The following is an 18,888-nucleotide window of genomic DNA, read 5'->3' as shown; positions in this document are numbered from 1 at the left end:
TACCTTTCTTGAAACAAGTTTTTGACACATCATTTGCTTTTCTCCATTCCTCTTGATAACTGAATTCAATAAAGCTTTTTTTCCATAATCTTTCTGCTGCAGCTATAATGATCTGGTATGATCAGATGTGATATATCTGCCTGATAAACACTGCCAATTTGTACCATTTTAACAAGTGGGCAGAAGTGTGAGCCTTATGACAGAAAAAAACCCCAAACCCCAAACAAAATGACAACATTTTTTGAGTAACTTCTGTGCTTTTAAGTGAAATGTTCAAACACTACCCAACACGGTACTTTTTGAAGTGCTGTCCTACCCTTAGCAATAATACAACTTCGCTGTCTAACAGCAATCTTCCCCTCCATTTTATGAGAAAAATCCCTCTAACCTCCCGACAATCTGTGTTACGCACAGCTGGGTACCATCTCGCTGTGCCATTCAAACTAATTAAGATTCTGCAACTAGAATTTAAGTTTACAATATTTTGATGAAACTTGACCCAGAAAATCAGGCTGTTGTCTATCAGCTCTACAGTATTAGCTTTTCAAAAAGATAGCACACTCTATGCATGTAGTCAATTTTATTTTAAATAGAAGGATGATTACCCTTTCCCCATCACAGCTGTTTCCTCCAAAATCCCACATACAGTAGCCTGTTCAATATTTTAAAAGATACTGGACGACTAGAGGACTTTAGATGTTGCAACCTGCTCAGTTTAAGTTCAGTCACATTGTGGCCAAGAGTGAGCACAATCCGACCACTACCTATGTGTCATACGTAGTATTTAATTTGTATTTTTTCTTGAAATGCCTCAGCCAATTAACTAACAAAAATTTGGAAGGCGTGTTTTTACAAAAAGCAGCAAATAGCAGTACAAGGCATCATCATATGAATGAGCACATTCTGTGTTAAGACTGGTAAGCAGGGAGAGACAAAGGAGAAAGGGAAAATTACATACCACTATTTGTGTTTGTTGTAGTCCTCCCTCTTCTTCCACCCTACAAAACAAGATCCCATACAGCAAGCGTTATCTACCTACTAGGAAGCAGGAGGCAAAAAGACTGTCAATCACAGGGGTATTACATACAGTAAACTTCCACCCTTTCTCCCCCTTGTAGTCATTAAAAAAATAGGAATAAATTTTGTAGAATTAGGAAATATACTATGATGGAGAAAGTCAGTATAATGGAAAAAGGGAAAGAGACAGGAAGGTAGGATGGGAGAAAACAAGACTATGACAAACACAATTACTAGTACGTAATTTTACATTTTTGTATGTCCTGTCTCCTCCCATCCTACGAAACAAGATTCCATACAACAAACAGAAGTGGTAAGAAATGAAATCGGGACACAGGCTCCTCTTAATTGCCAGCCTGAGGAACTCTTCAATCAAAATCATCCAGATTAAGCAATAAGTCTCGTTGATAACAATAGTGGCAAGAACTGTATCAAGGATCAAATCTCAGCTTTGTATGTAGCAGATGTTGCTGCCTCGGTCCTTTGGTCTAGAAGATTAAAATGCTTTCAATACACTCCTCATGAGCAGGAGACATCTAAGGTTTTTTTGTACCCAGTGGAGTATCTTCACAGCACTAAGAAATGCTTATTTCAAGTATTACTAAACCCTTCCTTTCTCATAGAACAAAACAGACCTCTTCTTCATGTGAGTGTGGTCTGGGTCAGGGAAGATGCAAGTACATCTGATGGCTCTTAAGAAAACCAAGAAGTATAGCAATTCATATATAATGCTGAAAACTGAAGGAAAAAAACCACACACTACACAAACAAATTCATCTGGAAGTAGTCGGTTCAGAAAAATAATGAAGTCTGACTCCAACGGGTGTTTGTGTAGAAGCAAATGAGAGGGCTCAAAGAGACTCACACCGAGAATTTTGGAATATCCATATTTTGAAATACAGACTACCCTTTCCGTATTGTCTGGCAACTTGTATCTTGGATGCACCAGCTACAGAAACTTCTTGAGCACTAAGAAGTGTTTTTTGATGATCTTACTGGAAAGAGGAATTAACAAACAATAACTTCAGAGATCACTTGATAACAAATATCCTGAATATCCTAACAATATCCTAAAATAAGAGAGCTCAACAGATGTAAACCAGCTTCAATGCTTAAAAATATAAAGAGAAACTGATGTTATAGTTATAAGACAAATATGATGGAATTACTACTAAACAGAGCGAGGTAGGTGGGTCAAAGCTGGTTGTAGGTAAGTTCAAGAAGATTGAAAGAATATCCGTTGAAATACATACCTTGCTGCAGGAGGTTATGTCACTGTTTCTACACACATTTAAATCTCGAAGTATAAGTAGGCAACTAAGCCAAAAGGGGAGGAGAGAGGGAGTTAGATACTCATGCATTATCTGGTCAAATGTTACAACAGGACAAGCTTTAGAAATGCAGTTTCCTGACACCTTAAACACATGTTTCTTGTAACTGTTAGTTCTGGATTATAAAAGAGCTGTTCTTGAGAAAAACATAAATCACTCCTCTATATCAATTCACACAGGAGCTACAGTTCATTCACTAAACTATAGGAATTGGAATTCCATTAAGCTGTACATTTTGGAATAATTATTACAGTCTTGGGAAGCTTGCAACCTTTAGAGAGTGATTTTTTTTTTAATATAAAAAAGATCTTTATAAAAATTTTATCTATACCAGATGCAAAGGTTTGAACATATGAAGGTTAAAATTTTTCAACTCCTTTTCAACTCTCCTTTAGAACAATATAATTGAGTCACAGGAGCAAGAGGGAACAGCAGTACAATGGAAGAAGCAAAATCCAAGAAAAGAATTAAAATAAATATTCATCTTCTATAGGCTATTTTTTTCCCCAAGAGTAAACCCAACAGAAGTAAACTTTGAAGTTGGTTGAATATCAAATAACCCAATATCTAAAAAAAATATAGTCAGAGAAACTGGGAGAAAATAGAAATGTTCTGTCAGTCCCAGGGAACAGAGCAATTAAAATAGATGGAAAGCAAAATAAATTACCTATTTGCCTTCTTGTAGCTACAAAATACTCTATAAACTTCTGTTTTCAGGTAGCAAAGAGAAGATATTTGCTGATGACAGCCAAGAAAACTGAAAAGCCACAGGTCACAAGAGAAGAGGAGAACGCAGCACCGCCAGATGACCCACTGGGTTAGGTTGGACAAGGCAAACTGGATCCCGTAGCTCCTGCACACAGGCAAGTGGTACAGCTACCCCGATACCCAGTAACCTCTGGCTTCCCAAATACGCCGTTCATGGCTGGGTTACTGAACAAGAGCCTTCAAGCAGGCTCAAAGTCAGCATCTTGCTACAGATCCAGAGGCCGTAACACGTCTGCTGTTGTACCTGCAGAAATGTTTTCCAGAGAAGAAAGGCTCTCAGGTAGAAATTCCAACATGAAGCATAACCAGCATCTGCAGCACAGGGCTGCATTTCTGGCTTTTTAGCTGTGCACGCTGTTTTGACCCTACAACCACCTTGAGCTCCAGTCAAGTCTTGCTTACGCACATCAGGCACCGAAGACAGAGGATAGCAGGCTTGGATTTCCCATACAAGTTCAAACTCCCTGCCTTCATACACTTTTTATTCAGCTGGACTATCCTAATAGCCCTAGCAGTCGGATTACATCATCGTTAAATGCGGTTTGCTGTCAGATGCACGGTGCCTGCCCGGATTCATCGGAGTAAAGCCTGCACAGCGTACATAGAACAAAATACCCAAGGAGCCCCAAATCTCACTGCGCAGTGCTGGTTAACACAAGCGTAATGCTCTTAGGCCCATAAACTCTGCAGTCAGTCATCTTCGTTCCAAATAATACATATGATTTTCTTGCCAAAAACACGTTAATGGCCATGAAACCCACAGAGAGCCCAGTGAGAGACGTCGTTCACTTCTGGTGCCTGCAAGATCCTTTAGAATGAAAAGTTTGCCAAAAAATTATATAAGCAATTCCTACAGCGCAAAATTTGTTCTTTGGCAAAATCACCAAAGTGCTGATTTTAGTTAAACATACTTTTACTGAAATGAAATACAGATATTTTTATCATTCTTTTTCCTACAGAAAAAAATGTTTGATCCCAACCAGCTCTACTGAAGTTGCAGAAGCTTTATGCGGAGTGGTGGTTTCCTTATACAAAAGATGTAACTTTGGAAATACCTGTTGAAACTCCCTACTCAATCAAAAACTGAATTGGCCATTTTTTTGGTGGTAAATATTATATCCTACAGGTTCTTGCAAATTCATCTCAAAATTGCTAGAAATATTTTTTTTCTTTTTTTTTCCTCAGAATAAAACTATCCCATGTGGGAGTTCTCCTACTGATCTGCAAAACAATTGTTTTTTGGTAAAGTTTTGTATCCATATAAATGTCATTATTTGAGCAACAGGTACCACAGGTCTGAGTAGAAGACAGCCATAATGCTGGATCAGAAGCAGGCAGCGCAGAAACAAAAAGAAAATATGCTATTTCTGCAAAAGGGACAGTCTTTTCTAGCTGGTACACGCTCTGTTTAGCAAGTGGTGAATGTACACAGAATAAAGAGTACGGAGTGAATGACTGTTAAAAAAGAGAATGACTAAATAGTAAGAACAGTTACAAAAAGACCACCCATTGGGCAGTGGAGGTGAAGGACAGCTTGAGTTATTGTAAAGAACACATCAGCTGCAGGAATACTTGTGGGGAGGGGGAATAAAAAGAAATAAAGCCAAGGAACATACAAGAACTTTAAAAAAGGCTACTGAGGGATCATTTAATGATTTAACAAGAAAAAAGCAGAAATGGAAATTTCTCCCAAAATTCAAAAAAGAGACTATGCCCAGCTGTATCTGCAGCCTGCATTTTAGCATGAGCTCAAGCAGAAGACACACACCTGAAAAAAACCATTCAAATACTGGAACTCCTGGTTTCCTTGAAAGTCTGTTGGCAAAGGAGTGGAAAAGATTAAAAAAAAAAAAAAAAGAGAGAGAGAAAAAAATAACATAAAAAAAACCCACAACCAATGAACCCTGGGGCACTGAGAAGTAGACTGAGGAAATGAGACAGCTACCAGTAACCGACCGTGCTCTGCCAGGATGTCAGTGATATTGGATATTTCTATGACAACGTGCAGTGCTCAGAGCTACTACGATGTAATTTTCCCAGTTCTCCAAGAGACAGAGGCAACCTGTGACACATGGGCCAATAACATTGATAAAAGTTTGAATATGATTTTTTTTTTTCCCCTCAGCTATCTTTAAGGCATGTACAAAAAGAGATATACTTCATGCCTGAAGACCCCATTGTCCTTTGGAAGCAAAAGCCTTGGGCTCAGAAGCACAAGTGTTAATAGAGCCAGTGAGCTAAGGTAGCATGCAACTGGATTGTTTACACCTTCCAGTATTAAATTTTCTTTCTGTTTCCTCCTTTCAAGTTGGTGGAGCTATATTGCTTGTTGTATGGAAAGTTATTTTGTGGGCTAAGAGAAGAAGGGACATAAGAAAATAAAATTAAGCTGAAATCTGAAAAATAGGACAGAACATTTCTTTGGGGGAGGCTCAGCTATCTCTGAAAGATGAACATAGAGAGCAGTATTGCAATCGGTGGAAGAAAGCAAAGACAGAAGAAAGGAATAAACTACCTACTCGATGAGAGTATGGCGTTCAGTTTTCAGGCTTTTACTCCTGTACCGATACTGCTCAGAAAAGTGAAAAAGTACAAATCTACAATAATGGTAACATTTATTAAATGAAGGAGACTGGAGATTTTTCACACATTTCAGAGGGGCGTGCAAACAACCTTCATGAGACCACACAATTTTGTTTCTCTAGAGTCTTTTTAGTTTTAGCTGTTATCGTCATAGTGAAAATAATGGTGAAAGGATTCTAGACCAGGGATTTATTGTCTGGGTCAATTAGGTTTATGTACTAGATAGCTCACTATAAATGCACATACTGGAGTATACAGTGCACCGTAGACACTTCATAATTGTTTAGAAAGGTAACTAACCTCCTCTGGCCCAACAGCCCTCATAGCACAACCAAAGTTATTAGATATGCACATAACAGCTCACAAATTGCAATATAATTAATAATTATTCTCTAGTCACAACAGTTAATCACTCACTGTACTGTAGATAGGCAATGCATCAAGCAAATACCAGCTGTAAAAATGCAGTCACTTAATTAAATGAGTTTATTTTATTTATAAATCAGCACCTTTTGCTATCCCAAGTTTGCTTCATAAACAATTACACTTTGACAGTACCATGTTTATTATTTTAAGCCACTTGCACATGAAGAGAATTATGTTCAAGGTGCCTTGGGGAGGGGAAGAAGACAGCATGAATTCCCTAGGATATAAACACCGTAGTTAAGTGCAGGTCTGATGTGATATGATTACGGGGACCGCAAGGAACACTAGACACTCAGGGGAAAAAGTTATTTATATTACTCTACCAAGCTTATCCAAGAAATACTAGAATAACATCATATTACAACTGATCTCTGTTATAGTTGCTGTACTGGCAAATTTAAGAGAGATGCTTCTGCAAGGAAGGATGTCATTCCTCAGTTGTCTGAAAGTTAGAGCACGTAAATCAACTTTGCTCTCAGTTTCGACAGCACACAGGGGGTTTCTGGACTATAACTGGGCCTGTGTGGTACTAGTGCAGTATAAGGAACAGGTCTAACTCTACAATCTCTGTGCAAAGCTATTCAGTTGTGGCTGTTTGTCCATCATTTCTTTGGAAAGACTACTTGCTGCTTTAATTCTGCCTCGAGATAAAGACACTTATTTGTAGGGTTTCGAGTTTCTGGCCATATAAAGATACTTTTTTTGTTTGAGAATACACAATGAATGATACACTTTCTAATGTAAAGCAGCAATCTAAGTGTGAATCTGATACAATAATACTAAAAAAACCCCAAACTTCAGTGAATAGCATACAATGGCCATCACAAAAGACAGAAGAGAAAATCCTCTAGAAAACAGATGCAAAGGCTTTTATAAAAGAGAAGAGCAGGAATATGTGATGAGAAGATAAAGTGGTACATGTAGGTTTTATATGAAAGTCAAGAGGGGTGATGACAGTATACCTCACCTGGAGGAGAAAGTATGATTCCCAACTACACAAGCTGAACCCCCACGTGAACAGAGTGAGGAAGCACTCTTGGAGGAGAGAAAGAGAACATTATGGAGAGATGGAAAAGAACTGGAGACAACAGAATAAGAGAAAGAGAGAGAGAGTGTCTGTGTCAGGGGGAGACTGACAGCAAAAGGAAAGCTGAAAATAGATTTTTAGAGAGTATAATTAGCCTTAAAAAGAAGAAATACATGAAAGAAACATCCACACAGTAAGTAGAGTGCAGGTAAGTAAATAACACTTCAACATCTTTCTAGAAATCTCTCTGTTTCTGTAGGTCTCAACAGCACACCATTCTGACAACCTAAAATAGTTTTTAGAACCCATAAAAATTATACAATACATCTACGTGTTCAGACACAGCATTTAAATGCCTACGGTTGTAGAACTGCATTTGAATACTGAGGTCTTTTTGTATGCTACGATAATTCACTCTAACATGTAACAACTGGGCTGTTTTTAAAACTTGTACCCCCTCAAGCATTAGAAGAGGAGGTAAGCTGACTAACAGCAGTTGTAAGTGTTGATTATAATCCCTCAGTGCATTGCTTATTAACTTTTTCTTTAAAGAATATTATGTGCTAAAGCAATAAGAACACATTATTCTGGGCTGTAACAGCTTGAACGCAGGGCTGGTGTTTTGTCCAGCCTGCATATCAGACAGCTGTTGAGTGGTCCCTAACTTGCATCAGCAATTATTATGGGTCCAGCACACTGTACAGCATGACAAATGTTTATTTCCTAATCTACTTATTTTTTTAAACATCTTGGTTCTTCTGCCGAAAAATCTCAAGAATGGGCTCAAAAGGAAAGAAAAATAAACGGCACGCTCCATGGAAAATGAAGTACCTACCTGTCTCCTGTACCTTTTAAAGCCATTTCTTTTTACGGTAAGCATGACTCACCCTTCGTCAGTTGTTGTAACTTGCCACATAAGACTAGTGATTACAGATTAGATTTGCGCACATTCACTTGGTCCTGCTATACCTCTCCAGTGAGTGAATAAATGAATACTGAGCTATCTCCTCTACGTGCTAGCCTCAGAAAGAGCCATTAAGAAATGCTTTGTAGATGATTTTTCCAATTGCTCAGCTTCCACTCAGGTACCTAAAAAAGATTTTCCAAAATGTTTAGCAACTGACATACTTAGCATCTTCAAAAAAGCTGATGTCTTATTTTGATAGCTAGATAAGATTGGAGTATCTTGCTGGTGGTTTAGAAAAAGAAAAATCTAGTTTAGGAAGCCCAATCTTTTTCCACTGACACCAAGTGAAAAATGCCTTAATAGTACTGGAGTTAATTTGGACCTTAAATATATTTTCCAGCACGATGTCTAGCTCTGCAAACATATTAAGTGGAAAAAAGATACAGCCTGCTACACACCCTCTTAACTTTTGTGAAATAATAAGGAAGGACAGCATAAGACAAAATCAAATTAAGATACGAAGCAAGAATCTGCTCACTTAAATGTACTGAGAACTACTAAAAAAGAAAGTATATTTACCAAGTGAATAAAACATGATAGTTCCTAATATGTACTACTACAGAGTCATGTGGGTTAAATACTTTATTACCCTAGACTGACTGAAGATTTTAATTTCCTAACCAGCTGTCCTTCAAAACAGTATAATTTAATCTGGCTTCACATCCCGCTACCAAATTTTTTCACAGAAAAAAAATTTGAATGGATTTCCACCCCAAAGAGCCTCAAAATTTCTTGACAAGTAGGGGAAACGCCACAAAATTCGATTTCATATCAGTCAACATAGTCATCATACACACGATCAACCTGCCGCCCAACGGCAGGCTACCCGTACGCCCGCAAATGAACCCCAAGACGCACGTGATCCTCCCTGCCCTGTAACGCTGCTCCCCCAAAACCTGCCCCCATCGTTAGGCAACGGACAACATCTGTAAAGCCCTGGGAACAGCGGAGTCCAGCACACCCATGTCCGTACTTTCTGTCTTACATCCCACGTAGGACCACGGTTTCGATAGCAGGGAATGCTAACAGCCCGCCGGAGGATGCGTAGCGGTACAGGGAATGGGACCTGTCACTGCGTGCCATGAGGTTCTGAAGCCAGCGGCATCTCCTCCTATTCTCTTTGTGGAGTTTCCTCAGAGAACAGACATTTTTTAAGGATGACAGTCATCTCCCTTCCTGACCTCTCTAATAGCTGCCAGCCAGGGACGTCCCGGGCCACACCATCGACAGCCTCCTTCCAAGTTCTGCATGTGACTGATAATCAGCCAGGGAAAATTCCATTACTCTGCTCAAATATTGAGGTTTCTGACATCATCCCAAGAACGTTCTGGAATATTCTGACCACGGCAAGGACTGGAAGTCGGATTTAATGCAGCGTTATGCAATCGCCAGAGAAGAAAATTAATCCCTGAACAAAGACGCTGCCACGCAGGTCAAGGGAAGCAGCACTGGGCGCTGCCTGGAAGAAGATACGAATTTCTTAGCTCAAGGAGTCAGGTTGGGCAAACTGAAGAGCTCCCTGCAAAGCCTGAAGGACTCTCAGCACTTCCCAAGATAAACTTGAGTTGTTGGAGTTCAATTTAAAGAAACCTCTGAGAGTCTTAGCTGGTTTGGAAAATAAGATCACTTGTTCTGTCTTACCATTTGCATCTCAAAAGATGTAAGTAACCTGGAAAAAAAATTATACCGCCCAAAAAGGAAAATGCCTAATTTAATAACATCGACATCTCAGCCACATGAGCTGGAATATTTTACCTAAAAAATCAGAAGTCAAATGTCTTCTGGCTTATAGGTGATTAAAACCACAAAAGATAAATACTGTGCAAATAAAGACAAATGAACACTTTTCTTCTTTGAGTGATCTGATTGTAGTCAACCAATTACATACAAATCCATAGGAACCAGGAACTTATTTTTGTAATATGAAGACACACCACATTCAACACTTCAGTGTAGAAGAGTAATATCATCACTGCAGAACAGCTGAGAATTTTAGCTAGCATCTTACACGCTAAATCTCACCACCGCCCCCCCCTGCTGATTCAAAAGAACCTCTACTGTACTTACACATATGCAAGGAGTTATACCAGGATATAGGTTGCTGTAGATTCACATAACAAATCATCACATGGATGCATATTCAGCATGTATCATCACGGTTAACACGTAATTATTAAGAAAATCAAAAGGCAGCAGACCACACAGTTATTCAAAAAGATTGTATCCAGATTTTAGGTATTTAATTACTGTATTCAACTGCAAATTTAAGATGATAAATTAACTAAGTTTTTTTCCAACCAGTATTTCAGCTTAATCAATAGCTTGCACAACAGGCCACAGCTTCAGCACATTCTCTTGATTTAAGCACTTTTAATAATGCAGTGTAAAATAGAGTTAAATTAATCTGTTGTAAACTACTATCTTTGGCTCTGGAAAACAGAAAGCTTCCAAATCCTATCCAGTTAGTAATTTTTCACTAAGTTCTATATGAAATTAAGGTTTGCAAATTTTATTGACACTTTCTCATATTGTTAGGAAATTCTTTGATAACTGTTAAGGATAAAGGGGCTCACTTAAAAGAAAAAAAAGGTAAAGAAAAAAAAAGAAAAAAGCTATAAGATCTTGGTCTTCCCACAGAAAATGTCCCTCTTAGCTGGCAGCAGGAAGAATGACAAATCAGCTGTTCCTGAATTGAGACAAGAAGACATCGGCTGTTATTGACACAGAGGGATGCTGCTGCCACACTTCAAGGAGACTGTGTGTCCAAGACCGCTAAACTTTCCGGACACGGTGTCCCCACATGGGACTCACTCAGCCCACTGTGAAACCACCACACGTTAAGTCTCTTGAAGCATGGGAATACAACTTCTTCAGCCTTATAAAGCCTCTTATATGGGATTTCTGAAGCTAGTAGGACTTCAGCCGCTTGTCAGATAATGATTTATTTTTTAATAACAACCAGGAGAACCTGCTGTATTTGAGGAATTTGAGTATTAGCCGTGTTTCTCACTGTGCTAAGCATGGTTTACAGAGCAATGCCAAGGAGTATTCACAAAATGTTTTCTTCTGTACATACAGCTTCAGCTTTCATAATTGCTCCCTCCCTCACTTGTTGGGCTTAAATTCATCTTAGCAAGATATTCTCTTTAAGAAAATCTACTGAAATGAAGACTGGAAGTGATACCTGCTTATATTTTCATTTAAAGCACCTCTCAAGCACCCCTCCCACACCCTCCCCCAAAATCCCAACTAAACAAAACCCAAGAGTGGATTACTTTACTATCTGTAAAATTCTTCCACTTGATTGAGGCTTAAAGAGTACTTCTTGCTTCATTACTATAAAGAAAGCAAAAATACAAGGTCTTTAATGAAGCTTCAAAAATACATAATTTTACTATAGAGTGAATCAATGTACCACGGAGTGAAAATTACCCAGATGATAAAAATTTACTATTCTCAGAATAAAGGGAACAAAAATATTTAGTTATTCATTCTGGTCAAAACATATGATACAAACAAGACATGTCTACAATTACACTAGCCCCACTCACATGAAAAATAGCAATCAGAAGAAAATAGAAGAAATTGAAACCTTTCTTCTCATCAGAACATTTACTTTATATACTATAAAGACCTCCCACTGATCAAATTCCAAAACAGATAGAGTGTCCACTATCCAAAGTCATTTGAGGGAAAAGACATAAAAAAGGAACTGGTTTCCAGTTATCCTCTCTGACATTATGAGGAGGTAGGAGTCCAAGGGGTTCACCAGGTCAGACGCATTTCTGCTCAGCAGCCACTTAATCTGCCACTCCTGAGCATCCTCCAGAATACAAATGATTAAACGCTGTTAATCAGGGTATATTTTGCATCCCTGTAAAGTCCTTACAAGCCTCCAAAACCTGGTATGAACCTGCTGCCTTGCAGCTGGGGAGACCACAGTCTAGAAACCACCTTTATAGGAAAAAGCCTCGGAGCGCTCCTTGTCCTCCAGCGCTTCCGTGGTTCTTTGCCCCTACGTCTCCTTCTCTCTTTTCCTTACAGACCAGCAGTTATCAGAGGGTTTAGCCCACGCTGCACTTCGCCCTGATCCTGCTCGGGGTCGGGCAACGAACCAGCCAGGGGCACCAGGAGAGCAGGAGTCAGAGCCACCCGTCTCAGCCACATCTGGGGACCCGGCCACAGCTGGCACGCACACCGCTGTCAGGATTTCCCCCCCTCCACAGGGATGAAGAGTCACCACAGAGGCAGGAATAGTATCTTTTTTAACAAGTATTTGTTGACTGTTAACAAACGGTACAAGACAAATGGCATATTAAAGCTCCTCACTCAGTTTTCGCTGGATTTTGGGGAGAGGGTATGACTGTTGTCCTTTTTGCTGCCTGCATAACCCCCTTGCCTTTCTTCATTCCATCCTTTTATAGCTTTTCCAACTTCTTTTTTAAGCTCTACAACCTATTTCTTATTCCTCTTTCTCCCCTCCCACAGATGTGGGTTTTTCAGTCTCCAAATCTCTCCTAGAAACCAGAGCTGGGAAGGCAAAGCTGAAGATGCCCAGCGATCTCAGTCAAAATAGCGGCACTAAATTGCCACCTTTGCCCCACAAAAAGACTTTGCAGAGGACATCCGTGTTCAAGCAAAGTATTTAAGATAGGTATCATTGCAGAGACAGCACACATGCTCTTTGCTTTGGGCTGTAACTCTGTGTTGCACCAGGAATTGTACCCTGCAACGAATGGTGGGAAGCCTGAACACTTCTATTAAAGGCAAAATAAAAAAAATAATTTGAGGCTTTGTTTTTAAATGAACATCAACAAAGAGTTTAGTTACTCTTCCAGAAAACAAGAACTTGATTTTGTGAAAAATCTGATATTTCAAAAGTATGTGATCTTTTAAACTTTCCTTCGGGATAAAATTAAAACAGAATTGGCTGAAGAGAATATGAATGCAAATGATGGAGGAGAAAGTGAATTGTGGGGGAAAAAAACCCCAACACCTTTCAAATATCAGACTAGTGGTATTGTAGAACATCTTACTCAAAAGAGTAGTGGAGAAATAGAAGAAATATCAGTTTCTGACAGGGAACAATTCAAAAAATGGATAGCTGTGCTGCCTGCAATAATAAGAGGGTAAAACTCTGCATAAGTCCCTCTGTCATTGTATTCTCAAATTCCTGACAGCTTTGTCCAAACAAAGCAATTCTCCATGACTCTGGTAAAGTCAACATAACATTAAAATTTTGCAAATAATATAGGAAACATAAAAAAGTGAATGTTGTGATAAATTTTTTAAGACGAATGAGAGGGAAGAAAGTGCAGGAAGATAATTATAACAGAGCTATTTGTTCCAGTTACTTGTATGCAGCAGGAACATGAAAAGGCAGGAGGTTAATTATACTCTGTAAATAATGTTTTCAAGAGAACAGCTTTGGTAAGTGTAATAGGTTCTCTGGAATTGCAACCGTTATTTATTGCAGCCACCTGTCCAGAAATACGTATTAGCTGCAGGATCTACGGAGGAAGTGATACATACCATATTTTAAACAGAAGTCTCAATTCCTAGATAATATCAGCAATTCCCATGTGCAATTTTATCTACATTTCTAAGTTTCCCCACCTTCAGTTTTGTGACTCAATATTATTATTCCTCCCAGCGTTACAGTCTGAACCGTTTCAAATGCATTACAGCATTTCAGAAAACCACCACGACACCCAGCTACTTCCCACAATGAGTGAAAGCACCATCGCACGCGGCAGTAAATCACTGTTTGTCTTCCGCAGTAACCGCGTCATTTATATGCCATTTATGCCAGGTTTTGTAATAGCATTCAGACGAGCGCTACAAGCAATATTATAACTTCAGCACTGCCAGCGTGACGCTTATGTCTTCACGTCAACTGATGTTTTTACCTCTGAGAAGTAGAGACACGGTTACTGATATCAGATAAACTTGGAAACGCCAAAATAAAAGCTCTGTTGATAACGCGGTTTGGAATAAATCCCTCTTTATCTGGACAGGGGAGTGCCAATGCTAAATTCCAGAGAAGAGAAATGCTGACGGGCTGCGCAAGCGCGGAGGTCGCTCTGCGCGCTGCCCTGCCTCTCCTGTGGGGACACACGTCTGGCCCCTCGCCCCGGGTCTTTGCTCAGGAAACAGGCGAAAAAAGACCACACGCAAGTAATGGACGACTGGCACATTACAGTGGTGAAAGAACAGAAGACAAATTTATATATGTAAACACACATACCTTTTTATCCACTAATCTATGGAATTTAGCGCCTGAGACTTTTGCCTTGCTGCACATACGGTACAAGATTACACAGGATAGTTTTGATTCATATACTTTAACACTGGAGCAAAAATTGAGAGATGGTGCTTTACATATTTAAGAGGATTAATTTCAGTTAATAAAACTTTGGAACAACCTCACAGCAATTTATTAAATAGAAATGACTAGGCATTTTTAGAAAAACTATAAAAAGCTTGTTAAAAATGTATGTGATCCTGTTTTCTTTCATGTAATTGAAGTATTATACAGTTAAACAGTTCATTTAAATGTATATAGTGCTGAATGAAGAGAACTTACAGTAACTCAAGCTTGCATTTACTCATCTATGTACAATAATAAGTGAAATAAGCAGAAAGAAGAGAACAATCAGAGAGGCTAATCTCCTACAGGTCATACAGTCACACAGCTACTATGAGAAGTCACAGAAAGAACTCTATCCATTAATCTATGGAATAAAGCCAGATTACTTTCATGAAAATACAGCGCTGAATATAAAACAATCCTGTGCAGGTCTATCTGAAAAAAATATCTTTTTCGGTATAAGGAAAACAGAGAAAAGGAATGGATGAAATGGTAGGAAAGAACGGTGCTAAACATGGCGAAGGACAAAAATCCCTGAAAATCCCTAATTAACAAGAAAAAACAGGTTTGGGGTTTTTTTACTAGTGATTAAATCATATTATTTTTATATATTCTATAAGTATCTATAAATATTTTTGTATTTTCTATAAAAATAAATATTTATAAATACCATCATGGGATCAGTCCTCAAAAACAGGTTGTTCCTATCTTTTGAAAAGTTTCATAGGTTTTTGTCTCTTCAAAAATAACCTTATAGGTGCGTCCTGGTTTCAGCTGGGATAAAATTAATTTTCTCCCTAGTAGCTGGTACAGTGCTGTGTTCTGGATTTAGTGTGAGAAGAACGTTGATAACACACTGACATTTCAGTTGTTGCTAAGTAGTGCTTATCCTAAGTCAAGGGTTTTTCAGTTTCCCATGCTCTGCCAGGTGCACAAGGAGCTGGGAGGGAGCACGGCCAGGACAGCTGACCCAAACCAGCCAAAGGGATATTCCATACCATGGAACGTCGTGCTCAGTATAGAAACGGGGGGGAGTTGGCCGGGAGGGGCGGATCGCTGCTCGGGCATCGGTCAGCAGGTGGTGAGCAATTGCATTGTGCATCACTTGCCTTTTCTTGGGTTTTGTTCCTCTCTCTTTTGGGTTATATTCCCTTTCACTGCCATTTTTTATTATTATTGTTGATGTTATTATTATTGTATTTTATTATTTTTGTTATTATTATATTTTACTTTAGTTATTAAACCGTTCTTATCTCAACCCATGACTTTTACTTTTTCTTTTCAATTCTTCCCTCCATCCCACTGGGAGAGGGGAGGAGCGAGCGAGTGGCTGCCTGGTGCTTAGTTGTTGGCTGGGGTTAAAGCACAACAAGGTGATACTTACAAATGAGTATTTTGCAGTTTAAAAAATGGCTACTTGCACCAAAAATGCCTCTAACTCCTAACTTTTCTTATATTGTCCCCCAGCTGCTATTTGGCAAAGTGAGAAGAAAATGCACAACAAGTAAAAATTATTTTTATCTATAATTTGTTTCAGACCTCTAAAATCTTTTCACAAGGTTGGAAGGACCCAGCACACAATTGGCAGCCTTACCAAGAAAAGGTTTTACGAAGGAGTAGTTAAATCCCTTGTCTTTGGACAAGTTCAACAGACAGAGGCTTGTCGAGGTTTAGCAGAATGTATCTAGAAAGTCTGGGTGGACCCTGAAAAAAAAACATCTTGGCTGCTTCAGAAACCAGTAATTATTTATCTGCAGTATTATTAGAAACTTAAAACATTTGAGAAGGGTAGACTGCAATAAATTTTTTTTTTTTTAATTGATGTAGGAGAACCCACATGTTTGCACCAATACAAGAATCAGACTTCTGGCAAAACACTTTGTTTTTAATCCCCTGAGATGTAATGGACAAAACAAGGAACACTATCTGTTGAACCAACCAACTTTCAGATGCTCTGTTAGAGCAAAAGCACAGCAGACTTGTAATCCTAACCTGTATCTTTACTTGTCAAATGGCATCTACACAATACAGAAGCATTCAGAAGTTAAACTTAACAAAAAAGAAATGCATTTTCAACTAGTTTCTCGATGTACGTTTGGAAATTGAAATTTTTTTTTCATCAGCTTTTGGCTCATAAGAACAACTATTCGCAATATCAGATCGTTCAGCATTTTTCCCATAAAGAATTCCTGAAATAACACGAGTGATAAAATTAAGATCATATTCCATTGAACAGGCTTACAGCTTTCTTCAAAGCATCATCTCCACTCAAGCGCTCTGATTCAGGTGAGCTGTGTGTCGGTGGAAGCTACCCAACGAAACAATGAAACGAAGCACCCACACTCTGCCTCCTCTGTGTTGCTTCACCATCTTTTTGTTATTTTCCACACTTTGGCCCACTCATCTGAATTTGCTCCAACGGTGATATATGGTTTTATCACTAAAAACAAAACCTGAAATTCCTCTAGATAATGTTGAATAAAAAGCATAAATAAAACTAAAGGAGTTGCTCAGCAAGCTGTTCTGTTTTTTCTAAATGCTCTAGTAGAATAACAAAACCCCACAATACCCTAAGGCAGTGAATGGTTGCACCTTTCCAATTACATTTACAAAATGTTATGACGCACAAGACAGTTCTGAGGAAGATTCAATAACCTGGAACACAAGACATATTATTGATAGTACCATAAAGCTGAAACAATTCTGATCAATACATACCAGGGCTGTTAAAAAAGAAATAAAATTCATCAGCAATCCTTTTTATTTACTTACAGTTGAAGAAATTTAATTTGGAAATAAAAACAAGGACCCCACCATACACTCATAAAAATCAGTAAATTGTAAGATCAGCTATCTTCAGGTTATTAAGTAATATATAACACTTACTGCTGAATCATTTAGGAATATAGAACCAAACTATTGGCTAGACAGTCCATGTAAAACAAAGGCCTTTAAAAATATATCAGAAAACAGACATATCTTGAACATACAAAGTCAAAATAGAATTTATTTTGTATAATCTTCTGTTTTCTGTCTATATACAGATTAATTAATACAAGTTCTGTTAATCTAGCTAATACATCATTGGATTAACTTGGATGCAAGTAACTCTATCTGCTTAACTTCACAAGTTTTCAGGGTGTATGCAGTGCATCACCGTTATTTATTTCCATAATGCTTTATTCTTTTGATTTATTTTTTTTTAATTCAGCTTGTGCTGAAACAAGTAACTAGAATAATAATGCAAAATACTAATATAAGAAATCCAGTTGCTCTTAGACCACTAAGACATACCATATTTGAGGACCTGAAACCAAGCGTCAGTGCTTATCACAAGAGTTTTTCCTCCTGCTAACAAGGGAAAAATAAATCAGATACGGGATAGCTATCTGAAACAAGAATAACTTGAAGAACGTATGAAGGACATGAAGGCACAAGGCTCAGAGTTCCAGTCCCTGTTTATTCGCCATTCATTATATATTTTGTGTCATTTTTAGGACTCATAAAGGAAAGGCTTGATAGGTTTGGGGGGGGGGTGCAAGGGTTTCAGGAAGCCTGTAGCTTTATACAGACAATCCAGGTGAAGACAAATATCTTCAGATCCCAAAGACAGGTGGTAAATAATGGTGGTAAATAACGGAGGCAACATTTTTTTATTGTTACCTCTTTGTTTCATATGATTAAAAATTGAAACAGGACACTGAAAAAAACGCAAGATGACTAAAATGTGAAGAGAAAACAAGACTAAAATGAAAACTAATGTGATGTTATCTTCTTTTGTTTTTTTTCTGGTGATTAAGAACAGTTATTGCCTTAAGTGAATGGTAAGACAAAGACTAACATCTTTCAAGACTTGGATTTAGTTTATCCTCTAGATGAAAGTAAGTCACAGGCTTTCTGTGGTTCAGATGCAGAGACACATTTAATACTGCCAGGGATTTGTTGTTCTGCTCGTGCGCATGGTCGTCTTTCATGACCCTAGCTTCTCTGTCACACGTGTTAGGACAACTTGAATTCTCCACTTGGATAACCACCAGTTACTCCCTGAATTTGTTATATCATACATGAGTAAAAAAGAATTAACAGACCAAAACGAGTACGACCTTCTTTGAACAGTTCTGATCTCTTATTCCAACTACAAATTTCAAGGTTCTCATGAAACAACTTTAATAAAGAAAATTTATAAATAGAAGGAGGAATAGGCATGAAGATGGCTATGTCTGATTCTGGTTTTACTTTGTTTTGTCCTTTTTATAAAGCTTACATAAATCAGATTTGATGTTAAGATCACTAAAGAGACTTGATGGGGAATGAAAAAAATAATTAATGAAGCCTTAAATGTTTATTTACCATAAACTGACTTGCAGAATACTAGTCTTCTATGACAACTTTCCATTCC

The 18,888-nt window shown here is 38.3% G+C and overlaps 1 protein-coding gene across 4 annotated transcripts in view; it reads right to left on the bottom strand.

Moving 5' to 3' along the window:
• The window catches only part of FGF14 (fibroblast growth factor 14), a 247,702-nt gene that overhangs the window by 179,047 nt on the left and 49,767 nt on the right, over nucleotides 1-18,888 (bottom strand). The window contains exon 2 of one of the 4 annotated variants that reach the window (XM_075045902.1): nucleotides 959-998. The exons of the other annotated variants lie outside the window; for them this stretch is intronic. The gene's annotated coding sequence lies outside the window, so the exon portion shown is untranslated. The remainder of the gene's footprint in view (nucleotides 1-958; nucleotides 999-18,888) is intronic. 4 annotated transcript variants of the gene reach the window in all.

Source organism: Buteo buteo, chromosome 14, assembly GCF_964188355.1.
Source record: "Buteo buteo chromosome 14, bButBut1.hap1.1, whole genome shotgun sequence".
In the NCBI taxonomy this organism is placed as follows: Eukaryota; Metazoa; Chordata; class Aves; order Accipitriformes; family Accipitridae; genus Buteo; species Buteo buteo.
Note: the sequence above shows the minus strand (reverse complement) of the source record. Positions and strands in the feature narration are given on the sequence as shown.